Genomic DNA, 19324 nt, shown 5'->3' on the forward strand with positions numbered 1-19324 from the left:
TGCATAATAAATCGTGATCCGTTATAATACTGTGCATAGATTTTATGTCTTTCCCAGTTAACAAATGTTAAATAAATAAATAAATAAACAAATAAATAAATGCCTATCTTTATGAGTCTGTTTGTTGATCTGTTACCTCTTCTATACTCACTCTCCTAACAGTGACACTTCTTACCTTAATTGCTTTATGGTTTTCTCTATTCGAAACTTCCACGATGGCATTTGATTTCTCCCTGTCCTTTCCCTTACTACCCTGTATTCTTGTGGTAGGACTTTATCTGTTGTTAACTTGTCTGCACAGTAATGTATCCTATTTACTTCTGTTATATCACATGAATCTCTATGGACAGTCCTAATTACTGTGTTCATTTCTTTTATCAGACTTCTAACTTTTGGGGTTTTATTAACCTTCTGCAGTCTATTTCTTTCATTAATCTTAATATGTCTATCCATCTCTATTAAATCAAGTAACTCTTCTCTTAGATAATTTTCTTCTAAACTGGAGGCACATCCTTTGTTCATCATTTCCTGCAGACATTCTATAGAAAGTTCTAGAGCTTTTTCCTGTGCTACATTCTCTTCAATTTCACCCTGTGTCATCCATTGTACTTTCATATGGGAACTCACTGGCCTATCACACCACAACATTGACTATGTCACAGTTGCCACAGATTCCTGTTCTTTCACTTGCTGTATCTCTCCAACTGAACCTTTGTATTGGTTTCCTATGAAAGGCTCCAAAGTGTCTTCATATGTCAACTGATTAAATGCTTCCTGCTTCACTGGTTTCTCCTTAATTTGGGTGCCCATTGCTCTATCCTGTTGTGTTGTTATCTGAGTTAAAATTTCTACACTAAATCCTTCACTTTGCAAGTACTCCATAACCTCAGTTTCTATTTCTTTAACGTCCATTACAAATACTCCTTTCTACTGTTCCTCTTTGTTTTCTTATTTTCTCTATTGTAAGATTTTCCATATCCAGATGTCTTTGCCTGTATTTCTCTTCAAATATCTTTGGTGCTGCTCATTTTTCATTGATTAGTTTTGCTTTCTCCTTTGCATAAATATTGCACCATATTAAATCTCTTTTTCTTTCCCATGTCCATATTTCTTCTTCAGATGTCTCCTGCTCCTCTTGTTTCTCCTTACTTGGGGACTAGCTGTTTCATCATGCTGTGATATTTGTCCTGTGTTAGACTTTCTACAATGAATCCTTCACTTCACAAATATTCCATAACTTCAGCTTCTATTTTTTTAACTTCTTCTTGACTAATCTTCTGTTTTACATTCCCTCTTTGTGATCTTATTTATTTTTTTATTGTGAAATTTTCCATATCTGGATGCCTTTGCCTCTTCGCCTCTTCGAATATCTTTGGGATTGCCTTTTTTGTGTTGATTAATTTGGCTTTCTCCTTTGCATAAATATTGCTCCATATCAGATCTCTCTTTCTTTCCCATGTCCATATTTCTTTTTTATGCCCTTCCAACACCTTTAAATTTTGTTCTTTAAATCTTTATACTTCCTCAATCGCTTGTTTTTCCAAATGGCACAAGGTTTCTTGGTCTATATAGTGTTTTCATGGATCTGTTGTATTAATAAATGCAAGTTTTTATTTGAAACTCCTGACAAGTTTTCTTGTGGAAGTATTTTTCTTTCCTCTAATTTCTCTCTTAATCTTTTCATATATATTTTGTCTGGAAATGCTGTGCTTCTTGCATAATAGCAAAAATACATAATTTCTTTCTTATCCTCAATAGTCCACTCTATCATCTGTATGGCTCTTTTTTGGCCTATCACTTTTTGTGATTTTTGTAGACTGCTACTTCCTTCTACAATGGGGGCTGGGGGGGGGGCATCCTCTCCCTGGGCCTAGCCTAGCACCATTGTAGGAATATTTCCCTGTCTTGAGGATTCTACACTGTCATTTTTCCAGTTCTGGTAGCAATGTGCCTACCAGGAATGGGCACTTTTTATTTTTCTTGGGACTTGTGCACCCAACTATCTTCTTTATTTTTAACCTACTTCTGTCCATGATACATGCTATATAAAATATAGTCTATATATCAGTCTCATCTTGGTGAGATTTTGTGAAAAACAGTGTCCACCACATGAAGGTAATCATCAAGACTTGAGGATGAATTCAATTCCAGCAATACTTTTCTCCCTTTGATGATTTTTATCATCTCACCATTCTGACCCCTTAATCTCCTCTACAGCATGGTTTATGTATCTAATATATCTTCTCTGCCTACTGACCATCTGGAAACATGGATCATGAATTAGTAGTAATGCATGTAGGTATGAATAACCTGAGGTGGTCAACTCAAAAGAACAGGCAATGAAACATGTTGGAACTCGCTATGCATGTGTCAAATGCAGATAAAACTCTGGCCCAGAGTCAAATGTTACCCTCACTGAGAATGATGTTCAGATACAAAGAGTGGATAATTGGTTTTAATCATTGCCTATGTAGTTGGTATCATTCTAGGAGTATCCATTATGTCTCATCTTGAGATGCAATGACTGATAGTCCAACTTACTACACGAAAGATGGCATGCACCTTTTATTCTATGAAATACTGCCAGAGTACTTACTGCCCTTATAATGCCCTTTGCAGGCAAACTCCATCTTCTAGACATTCCAACATAATATAAAGGCTTGCAGTAAATTTCAGTCTGGACCACATCAAGATTATTCTGCTTAATCCCAGAAGTCTTAAGGATAAACTGGAAGATTGCAAGGATTTGCTGCAACTTGAACACATCCATATCTGCATAGTAACAAACACTTGGTTTCATTGCCAAGATAGTATTTCCTTATTGTTGAGTTTCAGTGCCAATCACTAATTCAGACTTTATGGAAATGATGTGGGAGTATCAACATTTGTCAAAGACCTAGCTGTCTAGACAGATTCCTTGTGGCCCCAAAACAGACAACACTGAACTTTACATTACCTTAACAAGACAAAGTTTCAATTGTTATCCTGTTTTTTTTCTAATTTCTCCAAATCTTTAGGGTTTTTAATTCCATGATAGGAATGGACCCCATTCCTAAGTCAAAGTATGATTAAAGTTCATGAAATTAGTATTGTTTCACACTTTGATGTCATTCAAAAGTGCTCTTTGCAGCACCTGCAATGTCCTCAGTAATGACTCCGGCAATTCATACAGAGTTACATGTATTGGTAATGTATTTAAATAGGATTGTAGACTCTTTTTTTTATAAGACCCATTGTTCCTACTACTATTGTAACTATTTGGGTATCTTTCTTCCACATTGCTCTTGTTTCTGCCTGCAAATTGTGATATTTTATGACTTTTTGTTTCTCTGTACACAGGACACTGTAGTCATTGGGTGTGGCAATTCCAATGATCAATGCTACTTTTGTCTTCTTTTCCTGGGCCACTATATCTGGTTTTCTAGCATCTATCTTTTGAACTGTTGGTAATGAGTGATCCCATGTGATGTAGACTTCATCATTTTCTAGGATCCTTTGTGGCTCATATTTCCAGTGTTTTTCAGCCACTTCAATACCATAATGTTTGCGCAACCCCAGTGCAACAGTCTCACCACATTATTATACCTTGCAGTATACAGTCCTTCTGCCATTAGTATGTCGCAACTAGAAATGATGTGTGCAACTGCTTCGAATTCTGTTTTACAAAACCTATATTTGTCTGTTTCTCCCATATGTCCAATAGATTTTGTAAACCAATGTGTACGTTGCCCACTATCTTGGGCTGCCAATATTAACCTTTCATTTTTTGGGTCGAATTCTCCTCTTCTTAACCATTCCTGTGTTCATTCCTGATCAGCATGAGGTTTTTCCAGAAGTTTTCTATACTTGCAACTATATTTGTCCATTTTCCACACATTTCTTGTCTTTTCATCTGGTCCTTCACCTTATATTCTTTCTTTTATTTTTTGGCACATTCAGTTGCTGCCTGTTTTTTATCTACTTCTGGTTTCATTTCCATTCCTGCTTGATGCCAATATGCTTCTGCTAGATTAAGCAGAGAAGTCATCTTAGATTTATTCTCCTCATGTTTCAAAACCTTCACTACATTTGGGTCTTGTGAGGTCAGCAGAAATGCATGGAGTCCCACGATTGCAGATCTATACATGTAATCAATTTCAAGGAGGCCCATCCCTCCTTTAGGGCAGGGAATATATAATCTTGGTATGTACTAATTTTTATAGATCATTTGATGAGCATGAAGCATCCTTCTTGTTTTAATATCTAATCTATCCAACATGTTTTGGGGGCAATCAATCACTCCAAAACTGTAAGTTAGGACAGGAAGAGCAAATTGGTTTATAGCTTGGATTTTGTTCCTAACTGTCAATGCTGTTTTCAGGATTAATTTAAGTCTTCTGAAGTATTCCTTACTAAGCTTTGTTTGCGTTTGTTCATATTTTATTGCAGATCCTTCATTAATTCCCAAATATGTATACACTCCTTCTTGCTCAAGTTATTTTATATCACATTCTTGTCCCAAACTGATTTCCTGGTGCTGCAGTTTTCTTGCTTTAAAGGTTGCTTTAGCACATTTATCAAGACAAAATTACATTCTTATATCATCTGAAAAAGTTTTGACAACTTGCAGTTGTGCTTTCAGTTTCTCGTCTGATGAACTATACAGTTTCAGATCATCAACACAGAGAAGATGAGGTATTTTGACTTTGTTGTTTTCTAGGACCCAAATTATAGCCATGGCCTAAGCTGTTAAGTAGACAACTTAATGGGTTAAGGGCAAGGCAGAATAGTAACGGTGACAGAGAGTCACCCTGGAATGTCTCCCTTTGAATTTTTATCCCTGGGATAGTAATTTGTCCTTTATCATGATTTAATTGCAAAGTAGTCTGCTATTGTTTCATGGTCACTGTAACATAGTCTATCAGTGTAGGATGTATCTTATAGATTTTTAAGCACTCTTTTATCCATGAATGTGGGATACTATCAAATGCTTTTTTGTAGTCAATCCATGCCATACTTAGATTCTTACCCTTTTTACAGTTTTCCACTATGACTTTATTTAACATCAGATGATCCTTTGTTCCATATGACTTTCTTTTATTGCCCTTTTGTTCTACTGCCATAATTGAATTTTCTTCTAGATAACTATAAACTTATCGGCATCAATTCCCATGTATAGTTTAAACATTGTCGGTAGGCAAGTTATTGGTCTATAATTTTTGGGGTAGCTTGCAGGTTCAGCTTGCAGGTTCATTCTTAAGTAGGAGCATTGTTTTACCTGTCATTAGCCAGGTTGGTGTCTGATCGGGATGTGTATATAAATAGCTCTTACTCATGGCTAAGTCTTGGTGCAAATATGTTAATACTTTTAACCAAAAGTTAGGTACTGCATCTGGGCCTGGTGTTTTCCAATTAGAGGCTTTTCTATACTTTGTTTCAATCTCTCCGGCTGTTACTTCATCCCATTTCATCTCTTGTACCTGTAAACTTCTTATTTTTTCTTTTACTTCTTTTATCCATTTAACATATTTATTGTGTTCCACAGGATCTTCATAGATACTTCTCCAAAATGCATATATTTCTTCTTTTTTTGGCAGTCTTTCAATTCCTTTTACCTTGTTTCCCAGTTCTCTATAAAATTTTTGGGTCATCACTAAATTGCTTATTTTGTACTTTTCCTTTATATTTATCTGTATATCTTCTAAGTTTTCCACTGTGTTGAAATTTTTCGTTTGTTATTTAAAATAGTGCGTGATAGATCCTGGTCTGTTCTAATACTGTGCATTGCTTTTATCACATCTATCTTTCTTAGTATTTTTGTTGCTCTATTCCCTCTTCTATATTTTTCTAACAGTGACACTTCTTGTCTTAATTGCTTTATATTTTTCTCTATTAGATACTTCCATGATGATATTCAATTTCTCCCCTACCTTTACCTCACTACCCTGTGCTCTTGTGGTAAAACATTATCAGTTATTAATTTAGCTGCACAGTAATATATCCTGTTTACTTCTGTTATATCACATAGACCTCTATGGACAGTCCTAATTACTGTGTTCATTTGTTTTTTCAGACTTCTGACTTTTGGGGGTTTATTGAACGTCTGCAATCTATTTCTTTAATTGATTTTAATATATCTATCTTTGTCCATTAAATCAAGCAACTCTTCCCTTAGTTCATTTTCTTCCAAACTAAGGACACATCCTTTATTTTCCACCTGTGGACATTCTATAGAAAGTTCTATAGCCTCTTCCTGTGGCACCTTATCTTCAATTTCATCCTGTGTCATCTGTTGCTTTGTCATATGGGAACTCACTGACCTATCACTCCTCAACATTGACTGCATCAGAGCTTTCGCAGTCTCCTGTCACTTCCCTTGTTGTCTAGTTTTAACTGAACGTTTATACTGGTTTCCTGTGGAAGGCTCCAAAATATCTTGATATGGCACCTGACCAATTACTTCCTTTTCCACTGGTTTCCCCTTAATTTGGATATCCATTACTCTATCCTGTTGTGGTACTTTCTGCATTAGATTTTCTACACTGAATCCTTCACTTTGCAGGTGCTCCATAACCTCAGTTTCTATTTCTTTAACTTCTCCATTACTGATCTCCTTTTCTACTTTTCCTCTTTGACTTCTTATATTTTGTTTTGTAAGATTTTCCATATCCGGATTCCTTTGCCTGTATTTCTCTTCAAATATCTTTGGTGCTGCTCTTTTTGTATCGGTTAGTTTTGCTTTCTCTGTGACATAAATATTACACCATATTAAATCTCTCTTTCTTTCCCATGTCCATATTCCTTATTCAGATGTCTCCTGATCTTCCTGATTCTTCTTACTTTGGGGACCCACTCCATCATGTTGTGATACAGTCTGTGTTAGACTTTCTATATTAAATCCTTCACTCCGCAGACACTTCATAACTTCAACTTCTCTTTCCTTAATTTCTGCTTTACTATTCTTTTCCACATTCCATTTTTGTTTTATTAATTTTCTTATTGTGAAATTTTCCATATCTGGATGTCTTTGCCTATATTTATCTTCGAATAACTTTGTAACTGCTTTCTCTATATTAGTTAACTTGGCTTTCTCCTTTGCATAAATATTGCACCTTATCAAATCTCAATTCTTTCCCATGTCCATATTTCTTTTTTATACTTTTCAAAAATGTCTAGGTTTTGTTGTTTACATTTTCACACTTCCTCCGATGCTTCTTTTTCCAAACAGATCAAAGTTTCTTGATCTATATACTGTTTTTCAAAAATCTGTTGTACTAATGAATGCAAATTTTTATTTGAAGCTTCTGACAATTTTTCCTGTGAAGGTAGTTTTCTTTCTTCTAATTTATCTCTTAATCTCTTTGTATATCCTCTGTCTGGTAATTCTAAGCTTTTTGCATAATAGTAACAATACATAATTTCTTTCTTGTCCTCAATAGTCCACTCTATCGTCTTTATGGCTCTTCTTTGGCCTATCAGTTTTTGTGATTTTTGTGGACTGGTACTTCTTTCTACAACAGGGCCTGGCCTAACCCCATTGTAGGAATGTTTCCAGATTTTGAAGATTCTACACTGTCATTTTTCCCTGTCCTGCCACCAGTGTGCCTACCAGGATTGGATACGTTTTTATCCTGGGACTTGTGCACCCAGCTATATTTTTTGTTTTTGACTTACTTCTGTCCATGATATATGCTATATAAATGCAGTCTATATATCAGTGTCGCCTTGGTGAAATTTGGTGAAAAACAGGGTCCACCTTGCGATGGTACTCACCAAGACTTGAGGATGAATTCAGTTTCAGCACTACTACTCTCCTTTGCTTGCTGACTTTTCATCTCTCCATTAGGACCCATTCCTGGGTGCTATAGGTCACCTGCCATGTTTCTGTAGAACCACAAAAAGATTTCAGAATGTACTTACTGAAGCACCCATAACAATACTTTTTTGATAGTTGATTTCAGCTAATCATTGATTAACAGGAGCACCTGGACCATAAGGTGTACTAAATGTTAGCCCCTTTGAACAAATAGTTAACCTTTTAAGTAAGAGTAAAAATCCTCCTCACTAACTTTGCACCACTCCAACAGTAACTTCAACTCTAGCCAGATCCAATCACAAATGAGTAATGGTTTCTTTTAGGCATCTATAACACCTATAAATTCAATGACTTAAAAAAATATTTTAGAAGCCTATATGAAGAGATCTTAGACTGGTTTGTTATGCACAAATTTAAACATATCAATCAACTGGAAAGGTCCCAAAGATTTCTAAGCAAGAAAATTAAAAGTCTTCAATCTTTCAACTATCCTGAAAGATTATCCTGGCTCTTCACTGGTCTACCAGCTGCTCAGAGGTGACCTGTGTGTAGCTTTTCAAGTTATGAAGGAACTCAACTATATTTGACCTCTTGTTTCTTCACAAAACCAGTGCCTCTACAAATCTTAAATCTAGACCAGAACATACACATATTTCACCTGTGGGATAACCTCCTAATGAAGTGCATTCCCAGACACTACATGTCAAACAAAGTGCTACTTTTGCAACCTTTAAGGATAGTCTTGATGGCTGGATGGGTAGAAACAAATTTATAGCAAGATTTCCATGTAACATCCTGCTTGATTTGGGAGGTAAGCGGTATTAAGTGCTTGGCAAGGCTGTCAGGAACATAAGGTTGTCTACTTAAAGATATATATGTCAGGGCATCTTAAGGTCCTTCTGATTGCTTGCATAATATCATTCCTATGCTCCTGTGGCAACTTAATTCAATATAACTTCTGTGGACAAGTCACTGAAATTGTAGCTAGTAGCTATGTATGTCATATTTCATACCTGGACCAGTCTCATACATTTGGCACTGTTCCTCATGCTAGAGTTATAAGCAAACTTAAATGTCTAAATGTAGACCCTTATGTTATAATAATGATACCAAAACTGACTGAAGATAGAAGCCATAGTTAATAAAGCAATGCACTATTTCAGAAAGGTTGACTAGTGGCATTCCTTATGGCTCAGTAATGGGACTCCTCTTCAGCATTTACTTTCTGGATCCTTAATCCAATAAGACAGACTTATGGTTAACTGGATTTGCTGTTGCCTGCAAGATGGGTATTGTCATTTTCTCAGTAATTAATACTGTGTTACTGCAGCAGAGGCTAAATCATACAAATCAGGAAGGTCATGCTTACTGAGTCTAGTGGACTTCTTTTAAAAGGTCACTAAGGCAATAAATGAAGGGAAAACTGTGCATACTTCCTACCAAGATCTGGCTAACACATTGATACAATACTCCACTCAGGCATTCTCAACAAACATACAGAACTAAATATAAACCCCTTTATAACATGCTGAATACCTAGTTGGCTAACTGATAGGCCCCAGGTAGTTAGAATTAGTAAGGTCACTTCCACAAAGATGGTGGTCACCAGTTGAGTCCTCCAGGGCTCTGTGCTATTCCAACTTATCTTTGGCATCTACTTCTCTGATGTCAAAGCCAATAAGATTACAGATTATTGCAAACTGGGAGTAGTCACTGACTCCTCCCAAGATAACAACACTCTTCAAGAAAGTCTAATACAGGCAACATCTTGGTGCCAAAGCCATGGCATAAAACTCACTACCAAGAAATGTATTATTGTACCTTATGGTAAGTCTGTCATCCTAGGTAACCACGTCATCAATAAAATACCCTTAAAAGTTGATTTACTAGTCAGGGATCTAGGAACTCATGTAACAGTAGACAGTAGACACTAGACAGTAACCTACCCTTTGACCAACATGTGTCTAAGGTAGTAGTAAAATCCTTCTATGTTGCTTAACTTACAAGCAAGGGGATGGCATCCGGGTCAGGAGAGGTCATTTTACCACTGTACTTGGACCTTGTCAGCCCATCATTGAGTATAATGCCACCTTTGGTATGTACCTGACCAGATACATGCAGCAAATGGAATATCCACAAAGATTCATTACAAAATAATACAGGGAGTAAACATAATGTCCTATGCTGATTGCTTCAAATCCCTGTCTCTTTATTGGGTACCATACAGACTTCTGAGAGGTGATCTTTGCTTGGCATACAAGGTGTCCCTCAACCCTGTTTTGATGAACCTTTTGCATTGTACTGTTAATTCATTTTTACTGTGTGTGCACTTGTTTTACCTGCTATAAACTTAAAATTTAATTGAATTTATAACTGTAGATATCACACTCAAGTGCGACAGCCTTTTTTGTGCATTATATACTGTTTTAAGTGCTTTTTCTGCTTAAATTAAACCCCCCCCCCAAAAAAAATACTATCTGTACTGCTCGTTTCCCACCCTTTCCTATATTATAATAGTCCAGATCCCAGATCTGCTGGTTTCAGGACTTTAGTTTGTGTTTCTGAGTGGTCCAGACCTTGGTGTGCCAGTGGGAGATCCTTCTGCTTATCAGTGAGAGTGGTAAGCACTAGAGCAGACTATCTGCCACAAGCGGAGTGGTCTCCATCTCTGAAAATTACCTTATTGGCCATTTTGGGCTAATTCCTATCCCTTTCAAGTTTCTGCATTAAAAACCTGTGTTTGCACAGGTTTACACTTGTTTTAGCTCGGCGGATCGTGTTTGGGTATCCTGTAGACTACTACAGCACCAGAAACAAGAAGAATATATACTAGAATAATCCGGATCCCAGATCTGATGGTTTCAGAAATTTAGTTTGTTTTTCTGAGTGGTCTAGACCTTGTTGTGCCAGTGGGAGGTCTTTCTGCTTATCAGTGAGAGTGGTAAGCACTAGAGCAGCCTATCTGCCCCAAGAGAAGTGGTCTCCAGCTCTGAAATTTACCTTATTTGCTGTTTTGGGCTAATTCCTATCCCTTTCAAGTTTCTGAGTTAAAAACTCATGTTTGCGTGGGTTTGTGCTTGTTTTAGCTTCCTGTTTGGGCATTCTGCAGACATCTACATCACCAGAAACGAGAAGGAGAGAATTTTTGCTGTTCTAAGTACCTTTTTGGCTTTCTTTTAACTGTTTTAAGCTAAACGCACTTTAAAAAGCCGTTTTTATTGTCATTTGCCGTATTTCTGCTGCATTGTACTGTTAATTCATTTTTACTGTGTGTGCACTAGTTTTACCTGCTGTAAACTTAAAATTTAACTGAATTTTAACTGTAGCCATCACACTCAAGTGCAACAGCCTTTTCTGTGCAGTTTCACACTGTTTTAAGTGCTTTTTCTACTTAAATTAAAAAAAAAAAAAAAAAAAAAAAAAAAAAAAAAAAGAAATACTTTGTGTATTGCTCATTTCCCATCCTTTCCTATACTAGAATAGTACAGATCCCAGATCTGCTGGTTTCAGGAATTTGTTTTTTGTTTCTGAGTGGTCCAAACCTTGTTGTGCCAGTGGGAGGTCTTTCTGCTTATCAGTAAGAGTGATAAGCACTAGAGCAACCTATGTGCCACAAGAGGAGTGGTCTCCAGCTCTAAAATTTACCTTATTTGCCGTTTTGGGCTAATTCCTATCTCTTTCAAGTTTCTGAATTAAAAACCCATGTTTGCATGGGTTTGCACTTGTTTTAGCTTGGCGGATCCTGTTTGGGCGTCCTGCAGACTACTACAACACTAGAAATGAGAAGGAGAGACTTTTTGCTGTTCTAAGTCCCTTTTTGGCTTTCCTTTAACTGTATTAAACTAATCACACTTTAAAAAGCCATTTTTTACTGTCATTTGATGTATTTCTGCTGCATTGTACTGTTAATTCGTTTTTACTGTGTGTGCACTTGTTTTACCTGCTATAAACTTAAAATTTAACTGAATTTATAACCGTAGGCATCACACTCAAGTGCAACAGCCTTTTCTGTGCTTTTTATAATGTTTAAAGTGCTTTTTCTGCTTAAATTAAATTAAAAAAAAAAAAAACGAAACCCCCACCCCAAAAATACTAGCTGTACTGCTCGTTTCCCACCCTTTCTTATACTAGAATCATCCGGACACCAGATCTGCTGGTTTCAGGGCTTTAGTTTGTGTTTCTAAGTGGTCCAGACCTTGTTGTGCCAGTGGGAGGTCTTTCTACTTTTCAGTGAAAGTGGTAATCACTACAGCAGCCTATATGCCACAATAGGAGTGATCTCCAGCTCTGTAATTTACCTTATTGGCCGTTTTGGGCTAATTCCTATCCCTTTCAAGTTTCTGAGTTAAAAAACCCATGTTTCCCTGGGTTTGAACTTGTTTTAGCTCAGCGGATCCTGTTTGGGTGTCCTGCAGACTACTACAGCACCAGAAACAAAGAAGCAGAGACTTTTGCTGTTCTAAGTACTTTTTGGCTTTCTTTTAACTGTTTTATGCTAATTTCACTTTAAAAAGCCATTTTACTGTCGTTTGCTGCATTTCTGCTGCATTGTACTGTTAATTTATTTTTGCTATATGTGCACTTGTTTTACCTGCTATAAACTTTAAATTGAACTGAATTTATAACTGTAGGTGTCACACTCATGTGTGTCAGCCTTTTCTGTGCATTTTATACTGTCTTAAGTGCTTTTTTACTTAAACTTGAAAAAAAACAACCCCCTAAAAAATATTATCAGTACTGCTTGTTTCCCACCCTTTCCTATATTAGAATAGTCCAGATCCCAGATCTGCTGGTTTCAGGACTTTAGTTTGTGTTTCTGAGTGGTCCAGACCTTTTTGTGCCAGTGGGAGGTCCTTCTGTTTATCAGTGAGAGTGGTAAGCACTAGAGCAGACTATCTGCCACAAGAGGAGTGGTCTCCAGCTCTGAAAATTACCTTATTGGCTGTTTTGGGCTAATTCCTATCTCTTTCAAGTTTCTGAGTTAAAAACCTGTGTTTGCCCAGGTGTGCGCTTGTTTTCACTCATCAGATCTTGTTTGGGCATCCTGCAGGCTACTACAGCACCAGAAATGAGAAGGAGAGACTTTTTGCTGTTCTAAGTACCTTTTTGGCTTTCTTTTAACTGTTTTAAGCTAATCACACTTTAAAAAGCCATTTTTATTGTCATTTACTGTATTTCTGCTGCATTGTACTGTTAATTCATTTTTACTGTGTGTGCACTTGTTATACCTGCTATAAACTTAACATTTAACTGAATTTATAACTGTAGCCATCACACTCAAGTGCAACAGCCTTTTCTGTGCATTTTATACTGTTTTAAGTGCTTCTTTTGCTTAAAATAAAAAAATACTATATGTACTGCTAGTTTCCCATCCATTCCTATACTAGAATAGCCTGGACCCCAGATCTGCTACTTTCAGGAATTTAGTTTGTGTTTCTGAGTGGTCCAGACATCGTTGTGCCAGTGGGAGGTCTTTCTGGTAAGCACTAGAGCAGCCTATCTGCCACAAGAAGAGTGGTCTCCAGCTCTGCAATTTACCTTACTGGCCATTTTGGACTAATTCCTATCCTTTAAAAGTTTCTGAGTTTAAAACCAATGTTTGCGCTGGTTTGCGCTTGTTTTAGCTTGGTGGATCCTGTTTGGGCATCCTGTAGACTACTACAGCACCAGAAAAAAGAAGGAGAGACGTTTACTGCTCTAAGTACCCTTTTGGCTTTCTTTTAACTTTTTTAAGCTAATCACACTTTAAAAAGAAATTTTTACTGTAATTTGCTATATTTCTGCTGCATTGTACTGTTAATTCATTTTTACTGTGTGTGCACTTGTTTTACCTGTTATAAACTTAAAATTTGTCTGAATTTATAACTGTAGGCATCACACTCAAGTGTGACAGCCTTTTCTGTACATTTTATACCATTTAAGTGCTTTTTCTGTTTAAATTAAAAAACAAAAAACAAAAATAAAAACAAAAAAATACTATCTGTACTGCTCATTTCCTGGAGTTTCCTATACAAGAAAAAGTCCAGATCCTAGATCTGCTGGTTTCAGGACTTTAGTTTGTGTTTCTGAGTGGTCCAAACCTTGTTGTGCCAGTGGGAGGTCTTTCTGCTTATCAGTAAGAGTGATAAGCACTAGAGCAACCTATGTGCCACAAGAGGAGTGGTCTCCAGCTCTAAAATTTACCTTATTTGCCATTTTGGGCTAATTCCTATCTCTTTCAAGTTTCTGAATTAAAAACCCATGTTTGCATGGGTTTGCACTTGTTTTAGCTTGGCGGATCCTGTTTGGGCGTCCTGCAGACTACTACAACACTAGAAATGAGAAGGAGAGACTTTTTGCTGTTCTAAGTCCCTTTTTGGCTTTCCTTTAACTGTATTAAACTAATCACACTTTAAAAAGCCATTTTTTACTGTCATTTGATGTATTTCTGCTGCATTGTACTGTTAATTCATTTTTACTGTGTGTGCACTTGTTTTACCTGCTATAAACTTAAAATTTAACTGAATTTATAACCGTAGGCATCACACTCAAGTGCAACAGCCTTTTCTGTGCTTTTTATAATGTTTAAAGTGCTTTTTCTGCTTAAATTAAATTAAAAAAAAAAAACGAACCCCCCCCCCCAAAAATACTAGCTGTACTGCTCATTTCCCACCCTTTCTTATACTAGAATCATCCGGACACCAGATCTGCTGGTTTCAGGGCTTTAGTTTGTGTTTCTAAGTGGTCCAGACCTTGTTGTGCCAGTGGGAGGTCTTTCTACTTTTCAGTGAAAGTGGTAATCACTACAGCAGCCTATATGCCACAATAGGAGTGATCTCCAGCTCTGTAATTTACCTTATTGGCCGTTTTGGGCTAATTCCTATCCCTTTCAAGTTTCTGAGTTAAAAAACCCATGTTTCCCTGGGTTTGAACTTGTTTTAGCTCAGCGGATCCTGTTTGGGTGTCCTGCAGACTACTACAGCACCAGAAACAAAGAAGCAGAGACTTTTTGCTGTTCTAAGTACTTTTTTGGCTTTCTTTTAACTGTTTCAAGCTAATTGCACTTTAAAAAGCCATTTTTACTGTCATTTGCTGTATTTCTGCTGCATTGTACTGTTAATTTATTTTTGCTATATGTGCACTTGTTTTACCTGCTATAAACTTTAAATTGAACTGAATTTATAACTGTAGGTGTCACACTCATGTGTGTCAGCCTTTTCTGTGCATTTTATACTGTCTTAAGTGCTTTTTTACTTAAACTTGAAAAAAAACAACCCCCTAAAAAATACTATCAGTACTGCTTGTTTCCCACCCTTTCCTATATTAGAATAGTCCAGATCCCAGATCTGCTGGTTTCAGGACTTTAGTTTGTGTTTCTGAGTGGTCCAGACCTTTTTGTGCCAGTGGGAGGTCCTTCTGTTTATCAGTGAGAGTGGTAAGCACTAGAGCAGACTATCTGCCACAAGAGGAGTGGTCTCCAGCTCTGAAAATTACCTTATTGGCTGTTTTGGGCTAATTCCTATCTCTTTCAAGTTTCTGAGTTAAAAACCTGTGTTTGCCCAGGTGTGCGCTTGTTTTCACTCATCAGATATTGTTTGGGCATCCTGCAGGCTACTACAGCACCAGAAATGAGAAGGAGAGACTTTTTGCTGTTCTAAGTACCTTTTTGGCTTTCTTTTAACTGTTTTAAGCTAATCACACTTTAAAAAGCCATTTTTATTGTCATTTACTGTATTTCTGCTGCATTGTACTGTTAATTCATTTTTACTGTGTGTGCACTTGTTATACCTGCTATAAACTTAACATTTAACTGAATTTATAACTGTAGCCATCACACTCAAGTGCAACAGCCTTTTCTGTGCATTTTATACTGTTTTAAGTGCTTCTTTTGCTTAAAATAAAAAAATACTATATGTACTGCTAGTTTCCCATCCATTCCTATACTAGAATAGCCTGGACCCCAGATCTGCTACTTTCAGGAATTTAGTTTGTGTTTCTGAGTGGTCCAGACATCGTTGTGCCAGTGGGAGGTCTTTCTGGTAAGCACTAGAGCAGCCTATCTGCCACAAGAAGAGTGGTCTCCAGCTCTGCAATTTACCTTACTGGCCATTTTGGACTAATTCCTATCCTTTAAAAGTTTCTGAGTTTAAAACCAATGTTTGCGCTGGTTTGCGCTTGTTTTAGCTTGGTGGATCCTGTTTGGGCATCCTGTAGACTACTACAGCACCAGAAAAAAGAAGGAGAGACTTTTACTGCTCTAAGTACCCTTTTGGCTTTCTTTTAACTTTTTTAAGCTAATCACACTTTAAAAAGAAATTTTTACTGTAATTTGCTATATTTCTGCTGCATTGTACTGTTAATTCATTTTTACTGTGTGTGCACTTGTTTTACCTGTTATAAACTTAAAATTTGTCTGAATTTATAACTGTAGGCATCACACTCAAGTGTGACAGCCTTTTCTGTACATTTTATACCATTTTAAGTGCTTTTTCTGTTTAAATTAAAAAACAAAAAACAAAAATAAAAACAAAAAAATACTATCTGTACTGCTCATTTCCTGGAGTTTCCTATACAAGAAAAAGTCCAGATCCTAGATCTGCTGGTTTCAGGACTTTAGTTTGTGTTTCTGAGTGGTCCAGACCTTGTTGTGCTAGTGGGAGGTCTTTCTGCTTATCAGTGAAAATGGTAAGCACTAGAGCAGCCTATCTGCCACAAGAGGAGTTCTCTCCAGCTCTAAAATGTACCTTATTTGCTGTTTTGGGCTAATTCATATCCCTTTCAAGTTTCTGAGTTAAAATCCTGTGTTTGCATGGGTTTGAGCTTGTTTTAGCCCGGCAGATCCTGTTTGGACATCCTGCAGATTACTACAGCACCAGAAACTAGAAGGATTTGACTTTTTGCTGTTCTAAGTACCTTTTGTTTGCATTCTTTTAACTGTTTTAAGGTAACACACTTTAAAAAGCAGTTTTTTACTGTCATTTGGTGTATTTCAGCTGCATTGTACTGTTAATTCGTTTTACTGTGTGTGCACTTGTTTTACCTGCTATAAACTTAAAATCTAACTGAATTTATAACTGTAGGCATCACACTCCAGTGTGACAGCCTTTTCTGTGTATTTTATACTGTTTTAAGTGCTTTTTCTGCTTAAATTAAAAAAAAAATAAAAAAAATACTATCTGTACTGTTCGTTTCCCACCCTTTCCTATACTAGAATAGTTCGGATCCCAGATCTGCTGGTTTCAGGACTTTAGTTTTTGTTTCTGAGTGGTCCAGACCTTGTTGTGCCAGTGGGAGGTCTTTCTGCTTATCAATGAGAGTGGTAAGCACTCGAACAGCCTATCTGCAGCAAGAGGAGTGGTCTCCAGGTCTGAAATTTACCTTATTCCCCGTTCTGGGCTAATTCCTATCCCTTTCAAGTTTCTGAGTTAAAAACCCATGTTTGTGTGGGTTTGCGCTTGTTTTAGCTCGGCGGATCCTGTTTGGGCGTCCTGCAGACTATGGATGGGGGAGGCCTCTGCCGCTATATATGTACAAAGCATAATTGTGCAGGATGTCTTGCCTGCTGAACTGTTAAGGGCACAAATGCTTACAGTCATTCAATGCTGGTTTGGAACACTTGCCCAAACACTGAGAAAATCAGCATGGTAATGGGATCAATGAATATACCAAGGTATAATTGCATCGCCAATTGTCATGTGTGTGCTTATGTGAAAGCATTACATCATGTGTATGAATCAATGACTATATATCCCTGTATGTACTTATACAGAATCTTGCTGTATGTCAGACAACATTGCCTGAAGCTAAGTATACCCAAACACACCTATACCCCCTGCTGTTGTCATTGTGAAGGTAGAACAGCAATTATGTACAATGTAGATATAATTCCATACTGGAACACATGCCTTCTTTAGGCAACAGCATACATTACATTCTCTCATGTCCTCATTCTTGAGAATGTGTCTCACTACAACTGTTATAGAATGACAATTTATTTGAATGACAGAATCAGTTTTCAATACAGTCTTTCCAAAGGAAATGTAAACTAAACTCTTGTAACAGGAAACAGTATATATATATATATATATATATATATATATATATATATATATATCTATATATATATATATATATATATATATATATATATATATATATATATATATATATCCATGAACATAGCACACAACGGTGACAACACTGTTAACAGCATGCACACTGACTGAAAGCAGTGCTGACAGGATTTGAATGATATATCTAACATTACATTCTAATGAATGTTTGCTGAAACACAAGCACAACTATAGATTTGACAACTATGACACGGCACATTTCAATGAATGACATCACCACTGTGTATCACCTTTATGTTTCCAGTAAAATGGAGTAGCACACCACAAGCATACTGTATAGATATGCCTCACATATGTATTTGCAGCCTATTCTGGAGAGTAGGAAGAAGAAACAGACTCTGATAGACAGTCATTCCTGTATTCAACGTCCTTATCTATGTACTGAAACAATCCACATGCAAGTGTGTTATACGCATGCACCACAGGAGAAGTCTGACTGCATGTGAGCCACACTGCATCTTCAAAAGGATGACATTAGTTGTGTGAATCTAAGACACTCTTACATCCATTTACATACACACACACACACACACACACACACACACACACACACACACACACACACACACACACACACACACACACACACAGTCAGGAGAGTCTCACTGCTGCATTCAAACCCCCTACCCATTGACTGACACAATCTACACACAAGTGTGTTATGTGCATTTGTCACAGGAGTGGTAAGAATTTAATGGTGTGAGAGTGCATTATTGAAATGATAACCTTGTCAGTGTGTTGCAGACAGCATGCATTTGTGGATAGAGTGAAAAGGGGGAAGTGAAATTGAAGTGATGATGTATATGTTTCACACATGTGGGAGTCAAAGGAGCACAGCTGTTGAATTAATCCTCCAGTGATGTCATGGACACACCATCACACACATAAAATGACTGCTGTGAGATTAGAATCCCCTACCTATCTAACTATACAACATTGAGGACACAGTACTTAATGCAAGTATCACCAAAGAAGTCTGACATTTATATTATGAGACTGCACTTTATAGAGGATGACATCAGCATTGCATTGTAGAGAAAATGATGATGGAAGAAGGGTCTGACATTGATGTGGACTCACCCTGCAGTGTAAAATTAACTCTTTTGAGGTCATCAGTAGATCAAGTCATATTTACACAACTCCACATTCACACACACAAGTTTACTGCTCTGAGAGAGAGCCCCCCACCTATTTAAGCAATCATGAGGACACAATACTTGACCCAAGAGCCACCCCTGAAGTCTGACTTTTATAGTATGATGTGCACTTTATAGAGGATGACATCAGCATTGTGTTACAGAAAAAATTATGTTAGGGGAAGGTTCTTAGACTGATGTGTTCTCACCCTGTATTGCAAAGTCCCTCCCATCACATATCCGTACTACCAGCAGCCTTCCTATCTTTAAATCTCTCCTCC

This window comes from Protopterus annectens, chromosome 10.part0, assembly GCF_019279795.1.
Source record: "Protopterus annectens isolate FY-2018-M chromosome 10.part0, PAN1.0, whole genome shotgun sequence".
NCBI lineage: Eukaryota > Metazoa > Chordata > Ceratodontiformes > Protopteridae > Protopterus > Protopterus annectens.